This window comes from Pezoporus wallicus, unplaced genomic scaffold, assembly GCF_028554395.1.
Source record: "Pezoporus wallicus isolate ANWC-B61680 ecotype Strahan unplaced genomic scaffold, APGP_CSIRO_Pwel_v1 contig_1278, whole genome shotgun sequence".
NCBI classification, from domain to species: Eukaryota; Metazoa; Chordata; class Aves; order Psittaciformes; family Psittacidae; genus Pezoporus; species Pezoporus wallicus.
The window spans coordinates 352,368-361,352 of NW_026640895.1; positions in this window are offsets into that span (position 1 = coordinate 352,368).

The following is an 8,985-nucleotide window of genomic DNA, read 5'->3' on the forward strand; positions in this document are numbered from 1 at the left end:
GAAGAACTGCTTTAAAGGCTTAAAGTGTCATTTGCCTCAACTTCTAACTTTTCATCTCTTCACTACACCTGAGTATACAGTACACCTGAGTATATAGCAAACATCAAAAATATGGTTAATGCAACAAAGTTTTGCCAGCAGCTGCTATAATATCTCTTTACAGCTGCCATTTCATCAAGCTGTTTTTCTTTAATGATTTCACTGTTTAAAGGTAACAGTCCCTTGTAAACCTCTTGTCAGTTCATACACCTTTAACAGTGTTACTAGTTCTCTATACAGGACTGTGAAGACCTGACACGCACTATCTGCATCCCTCTGCATCATGTAGGGAGCACTATTCTGGGTTGTATATGAGTGGTGCAAGTACAAGATGTAAACCTGTCTGTAAGTATATGTAATACTTTTAAAGACCAGGTAGAAACAGATGTTCTTCTATGAAGAAAATGTACTTTTTTAGAAGTCATGTTGACTTTAGTGGAAATATATGAAAGAAACATAACTTTCAATATAGTGAATTGTATTGGATTAATGTATCAAGGCTTCCCTCTTAGGACATTGCAACAGACCGATACCATTATTTTCCTAAATACAATTCTTGCTTGACAGTTTAATCATAGTGTGTAATTGTCACACATCTCTATGACCAAAGAGATAGAGTATTATAATGTAGTTGTCTGTTTTAAAGTAAGAAAGTTTTCAAACTCCCCTAAAGAGTAAGCTTGTTCAGGTAAAGATTTTTTGGTTCACCCTCATTTCCACTTTATAGTTTCTGTATCTTACTCTCATTCTAAAAAAGTGCAAATTATTGAGTTTCATTCTGACTCTCAAAGTTGCTGACTACAGTGGAGAATATCACTTATCTAAATAGCATTCTAACATTTAAAAACAGCCTACAGGTGCACTTAGACTAACATTTGGTGTGACAGAGCAATCAAAGTATCTTATTATGTTGACTTCTCTATTTTACCAAGAATTTAATATCAAGCTATTATGTTACTTTTCACCTATTATTTTCTCATATTTTTCTATGGCCTGATGATGCATTGCAAATATTGTTAAGTAAATGAAGTGCTATTTGGGTTTTTGTGTAAGGTAATCTAATAGAAGGAAAAAGGAAATCAGCTGCTATAATGGCAAAATTAATGAATAATTCTTTGCTTAATAGAATGAAAAGGTTGTTATGAAAATGGTAGCTCCATTACAGGGCAGTACTTGCTCTTAGCTTGTAAGTACTGTACCTTAAAATGTATTTAAGAAGCTGATGGAATTAGCTTACTATAATTAGTGCTGATAGGAACAGCAGCTTGAGGTTGGCACAATGAAGTATCTCATTCAGTTAGGCAGGTTTTTAATGTTTCCTTTTGTGGTCAAGAGTTGTCTAATCAGGTATCTGCATGGACTATGTGCTTCACAGAATAGATGTCATGAACTTTCTTCAGTGGTTCCCCTTATACAACATGCTCAATTAAGTGAAAAGCTGCGAATCAAGTAAATTAGTCCTAAAATATCATTTAAAGGAGCTTTGAGAGATTAAGAATTATACTTCCTTTTGGTTGCTTTGTTCAGAAAAGTTGAAGTGCTGGAAAGCTGTACCTGCCACCAACCCTGCTGTTTCATCTTCCCAAACATGACCTCAACACTTCATAGTACTTCTTCCTAAGACCTGACAGCTATTTTTTTCCCCTTTGAACTCATCTACCTCTTGCAGAAAAAAAAAAAAACAACCAAACAACCCCCCCACCAAAAAACAACCCCCTCCCCCCCCCCCCAAAAAAACCAACATTCTGCCCCATAACTGTTGTTGTCCAAAACCCCAAAACTAGAATGGTAACTGCGTTTAGCATTCTGCTTTTATTTAGTTTTGCTTCGATTTATTTTTTTTTCTTATTCTCAGCTGAACCTAGTTTTAGTGTATCTCATTCAGCCACTCCTGCCACTCCTTCTCTTTTGCCCCAGACCCAGAGCTTCTGAACAGGCTCAACATGCTGCCTTGTCACATATTGTGAAGGAAAAAAGTGGGGGAAGGCTTCTGTTTCCTAACATTTTTCCTGGCAGAGACCTCAATCCCGTGGCTGAAGGTCTCAGAGTGAAGATATCTCCTTTTATTGTCTTTGCATTTGGTCACCAACCGCAGATTGCATACCAGGAAGAGGATCCCCCTCAATAAGGCTTTTAGTCCCTTGAGCACTGTAGTGCCTGAAAAAAATCCTTATGTTGTATGTCTTGGGCTCCAATCTGCAAGTCAAAAAGAAGACCCAGGGTATATGGATAGAAAAAACGTGGCATAATACACAATGCCAAAATGCATTTCAGAGTCATAAAAGTATGATAAATTTGTCCACTTTCATGAAAAGAACATTCATTAAGGAAAATAGTTTACATACATATACGTAATATTTGACCTAATTAAAGTGCTATGCTACTAGAGGATATTGGCTTTCTGCAAGGGAAATGGCAATCTGGACTTTTTAATTTGGGTCAAGATGAAGTAAAAGCATATGGGACATGTTACGATTCAGTCCCAGAATGACTGCATAATATATATGAAAATAATTATGAAATCCTGAAAGAGCCTTTAGAAAACTGTATATATTGACATTATTACAGAGTATTCACTTGCATTTCCCTTACTAAGTACTTATGACCACATTCTTTCCACACTGGCATAAGTTCAAAGCAGTTCTTATGGTGCCAGAGACACTTCTGGATGTATAGGAATTTAAATAAGGTAGAATCAAAACTTGACATTTTTATAGGTATAAGCGTTTTTAGTAAAAACCCCACTTTATATCTCTACTAAAAAACCCCACTTTGTATCTCTACGATATTGCTTTCAGCACCCAGAGCTAGACTATTTAAAATAATTGCAAGCTGGATTATTCAGTGTGAATAAAACTGCCTCAAATTTCTCAGCTTAAGCTCTCAGCAAAAAGCGTGGACCCATATTGACCAAAAACTTTGCAAATTCATTTCAGTTTTGCCAAATATTCCTGAAAGTTCAAAACATCTAATTAAAACACAAGCTATTTAAAATATGTTTTCATGTCATCTTTCTGGTTCAGTTTCACTTTTATGACTGGCAGCTGAATTGGAAATTGTCTAACCCCCATCCCAACAAACAGTAACACTTGACAAAATAGAGCATTGCACAGGTTCTCAGCTTATGCTCAGGTGGATCTTTTCTTGGATCTGACTTGAAGCAGTATGTGCCTGAAAGTTTGTGGTTTTACTAGTTATAGCAACTGGTCTAATGAAAAATATTGGCACTGCTATGAGTTTTGACTCGGAGTCTTACAATAGGAAATATTCCTCTCTCCCACAGGTGGTTAAACACACATATGAAAGTACTCAATCAATTACACAGAAGCAGCGTAGTAATAATATATTTATTGTTAACTCAGTCTGGAACTGTATCAGCAATGAGCTCTGTGTAGATCCTCAGTTAGTTCTGAGAAAGCCAGTCACTCCAGATGGGGAATTATTCATTTCCACATTGTTAAGGAAAAATTATTAAAACCCAAAAATCCCATGGTACTCAAAAGGCAAATTTTTATGCTATCTGATTGGCATCTACACATGTAAGAGAGGAAATAAACATTTTATGCAATAGGAAGAAACAACCTTTTATATTAAAAAGCTTTCTTTAACATTTTTCTTGCAAGTCAAATACATCTGGTATTTTCCTTCTGCTTGAAGTGAGTCAGCTAAGCATTCACAAGCCACAAGTTGTCACAGTAGATTGTGAATGAGGAAAAGTAGACCCTGAGCTCTTTTAGGAGTAATAAATGCATTTAATATTTTCCTGGTAAGCTCCTAAAAGTGCTGTTCAAAAAGACATTGTGAATAATTAGGTATTTGGATTGCTAAAAGCCTCTGCCATGCAAACCTGAGGTTCCTTCCAGCTACTGCCCCAGCTGGCTGCTGATCACTGAACAGCGAGTTAGCAGCTCTTTGCTGCAACACCAGCAGCATCTCAGGTGTATGCCTGATCTTTTCATCCTTGAAATAATGGAGGAATATCTTTTTAAGCAATTGTTAATATTCAGACAGATCCTTTAAAGAAGTCACCAAGCTGGGAATGTTTCCACATCACAAGCTTAGTCAAGGACATGGTATAAGCCTTGAGAATCCTAAGAATAATTTCATCTTCCTCTGAAGTGAGTGGCACTTGACTAAATGTTGCCTGGTAAGCTATTGCTGTCATCAGTAATGTAATTATAGTTGAAGTATCAAGTACCCTGGTGTAAGAATTTGCATCAGTGAGCTTGAAAGCACATGGCATCCACCGAAGACTAGTCCTGAGCATGCAGAGATGATGCACATAAAGTCTGCCCTGCACTTTCTAACATGGCAGATAGGCAGGTACAGTGAGAGCCTGTTTCCTTAGTCTGTTCTGCATCATTCTCATGACTCAAACCAACTACAATTCTCATATGGAGTTCCTCCAGCCAAAATATTTTGAATGGATATTAAATGAAGTGTTTAATTTTAGTTTCTAGGGTTGCTTTATTTTTTCTTCAATATATTTTAAAATTTATATATAGGCAACTTTTAGCTTTTCCTTCCCCTTTCCCTTCCACTTCCTCTTTTCTTCGCGATTACTTAAAAAAAACTATTTTTCACTCTCTTTTTTTTTTCTTTTTAGTTTAAAAAGTTTATCAAATCTGCAGTGAGCTAAGTTACCTGTTAAAAACCACATATTTTGATTGTCACTGAAGCTCAGACTACTCTGATGACTTGTTTGAGTTGCATTCACTATCAGCTATCCATGCACATTTCCTCCTGCTGTGACTATCAATAAGACTTTCAAGTGGAATGTATTACATCCTTGGACTACTTGTTCCACCTCTATCCTTGCAATTCTCCTGCAGGAGAGCTGAGGAAAGACAGTTTAACAGAGCTGTGCAATCAATGATACTTAAGAAACAGTTGTACAATATATCTGTTACAAGCTTTTGAGGCTTACTTTTCTCAGCCATAATGTCCTGGCACTGCTTTTTTTTTTTTTAGGACTTACAAACTCCAGCACATGCAGCAGTTTCCAGGTACTACTCTGCCAAGGCAAATCATAAATTATGCTTAAGGAAAAACGCATTACTGAGCTTCAATCATTTATTGCATAATGAATGTAAGTTTCAGATACAGTGAAACATTTATAAGGTTAGTGAAAGTATAGCAATTAATAAAGTACAGGCTAACTCAAAGAGCAGTGTATTTGGTATTTAAGAGTTCACTGATGATATATTGCATATACGATGTTAAAAACACTTTAAATATACTACTCTTCCCCCCAGCAAGTGCAGACTTGTATTGCTTCATTACTGGAAGTAACCAAATGCATTAATAAAACATTAGATTAATTATAAAAAAGCTTTCTTTTTTGATTAAGACAACAGTAAAAATTTACCTGGCAACTGATATATGTCAGGTTACACATTTCAAGTGGTCGTTTTTGGTTGCAGTTATGACTACATCTTTCCTCCAACCTCTGAAATATCTAGTCATATTTCATACACATTCATTGGATGAAGTGGCCAGATCTGCTCTGGTATAATTATGGAATTTTGAAATAAGGTAAGAACAAAAATGCTCCCATCCGCAATTTCTTTTTCTTTTCACTCACTTTGACTATATGTGCCCATTTCTAACTGACTAGATCAGTAAAATATGAGCTGGAAAACAAAGAAGCACTAGGAAAATCTTTATCATATAAACCACTTACAGCTGTGTAAGACCAGCAGGTGTCAAAAGCCCTGGTGACAGCTGCTAATGGGCCTTAGATAAGGAAAGAGTCACAGAAGCTGGCCCAGAGCCACATCATCTTAGAGCCAGATCGTCTAGAACAGCAATCTTAGAAGAGAAACTGCAGTCCATTCATTGTCCTCATCATACTTACGAAATTAATGTCTGATCATGTGTCTGTGAACAGTGCTGTTTTGCTCATGTGTATATACCACTGACTCCCTGTGACAGCAGCATTGCATTCTCCAGAATGATATTATTTCTCCATGTGGCAGGAGATCTGCCTCTGTTTAAAAAGAAACAGATTTTTTTTAAAAAGAAACACTTTTCATAGATTGATTGGAAGCATTTACTGACAAATATAAGAAAACTCTGTAAGCACTCGAGACAAAGAGGGGTTTTCTTCCTTTTTGCACAAAATAAATATAGTACTATTACTGATGTACACGAAACCACCTGCAAATAGCTTGTAACTTTGTGAATGTTACAGGTGATGTAAATCATTCTATTGTGTACAGAGCTATAGGAGAACCATTGCAAGACAAGTCATGATGGTCAAACATGCTCTGTGTATCAGCAGAAGAAAGCAACTCTAAGAACTTGCTCTTGGTACCAGGAGTTGAATACGTGTTCTGTACAATACAGAGGAAAACATCACAGTATCAGTTTTAGAATTACTCTATGAACTGGGAAAGTTTTCAGTATAATGATGTCCAACTCCCATTTTAGTGCTTTACACTAGTGTCCACCAAATGGTGGGAGGGAGAGAAAGAAGATGAAGTTCAATTACAGCTAAGGCAAGAAGATATTCGTAAAAGTTCAAAAGAAGTGTGCAACTGACACGAGAGACAAAAATGTCACAGAGGGTGGACAAAACCTCTCTTCACACAGTATTTTGGTTTTGAACATAATTACTGGAAGTCTAGTTGGTACAACCATTAAGCAAAAATGTGTCGTGACAAGAAGACAAGTGTGATAATTATGAATGTGCTTGTTTGTGGCGGAGTAAAGGAGGAGCAGAGTATTGACACTACACCAAGAAACACTGCTGTACAGCCCTGCTCAGGATCAGGTCTTCTTTCATATAAGGAAAAGCAAGGTTCTCAGAAATTTAACTTGAACTGTACTTTCTATAAGGAGAGAGCAGAAGCAAACACTTATTTCACACTGTGGTGTTCGGCTCCTAAGCAAATTTTGGTTTGCCAGTAGTAACATGCATAAAGTAGAGACAATATTGTAAAGCAGGAAGAAGTGAATGCTGACATGTTTACAACATACCGGACTGTATTTGAAGGGCTTGGAAGGGTTCCAGGAAAACATAAAACCATAAAAATGAACGCAAATGTTATACTAGTAGGAAAGTACTGGGGAAGGTAATGACATTACAAAGTGAAGTAAAAAGATAGCTAAGCTGTGCTGGAGAGCAGCAAGTTAGAACATACATATTGCAAAGGCTCAATAGCAACTTCTGGTAGATCAGAAAGGACTGAGATAAGAGTATGGTTAGGTCATTGTAATCTAACTGTGACTATAAGGCAAGAACAACTTCGATTATATATTATTGGAGAAATAAAAAGCAACGGAGAATGGAAAATTTATTTACATATTTGTGCTTCTAAAAGTGGTTTCATTAATTATACTGGCCAAAAAACCAAAATCAGATAGGAGTCCGTAACTGTAAACTTTTTACAACTTTTTTAGAAAAGTCAGGTTTTCTGGACAGCATGTGATATACAGGAACAGTTACAAACCCTAGTGTGCAGCAATGAAACTTTGGAGAATATTACATTAGTCCTTAAACAAAGAAAACGAATATGGTAAGAAATTTTTTTAAAAGCTTCAATGTTTTTTTGACATCGCAAAATTGTCAATCAGATACTATGTATAAAAAACATTTTAAAATAATATTGGCAGCAAGTAATACATTTTTACAAAGATCTTTTAAAATAGTTAACATTTTGTAGAAATTTTGCAATCAAAATGCTGCGCTGCAGCTATCACTGACATCATTCCAGCCTTTTCTGAAGAAAAGTATCATAATTTATCAAAATGACAGTGCATGAGAAAGCACAGGGACTCATCATTGTGTATTCCATGCTACCATGACTGATCTGTGATCTTCAGTCCCCCTTGATGTGTACCACTCTGATGGAGAGCAGACACTGGCCCTGCGACACTTCAGTCACAGCAAATGCTGAAACATTGCAGAGACTAAGACACACCACATCTTAAAATGTGTCTTGACAATATTTTAAAATAGTTGTTTTAGTAGAGCTTCACTGGAGAACAAAGTAAATGAGCTACTCCAGTGGGCTTATCTTCCAGCTCAATTTCATAGTGTCCAGAAATGACTCACCTGTATTTTTCATATATGGCATTAAACCACTTTTGTACATTGAATGAAAAGGAGGAGGGGTTAGCAGCTGGCTCAAGAGAAAAGTGAATAAGTACATGTACCCCAATACACTATTCACCGCTTTTCTTTAAAACCTCCCTACGCTTTTTCTCTCCTTAACACTAAGAATGTCCTAGATTTCACTTTGTAGCTCCGTCAACCTACTCAAGTGAAGCATACCATTTCAGTGCTATCTGTACCATGCCACCAGGAATTAGTAGGATGTGAATTAAAACCTCCTAAAATTGTACTTTTCCTTGGCCCCCATCAAAGACTGTAGCATAAATAACCACTCATTTTGCTTCATTCATTTCCTTAATTAATCCATTAAGAGTTTGGGGTTTAATGTTAAACAAAACCATAACTGAATTTCTATTTTCCACTTCAGATGTGACCCCCAGATCATGGGTTTTCCCCAGTGTATACAGAATTTTTGATAAGTCTTCATTACTTTCCTTTGCTATCAACTTCAGTCTACTGTCATGTCATTAAGATAATGCCTGTCTGCCAGATTCATGATGCCATCTTCCAGGACTGTCCAGCTTTCTAATAGCATTTCACTCTGTAACTCTGAGTTTAACCGACCATAAGGCAGCAGTTTGGCAACAACTTTATGGGACTGATATGCAAGAATGCAGAAGCTTCAGAAAGGGTAAAGGGAAAAGGTGCCTAAAATAATGATATTAATGATCTCACTAATGTATTATTAGTTTATGTGTAGAGCAGAAATGAGAATTGATTTATCTGTCATCACTTTCTCAATCAATCTGGTTCTACTGCAAAGCAAAAAGTCATATTTGTTAAAGGAAACTGGTGCTATAAAATAGGAATGATGTACACCTCTCGCT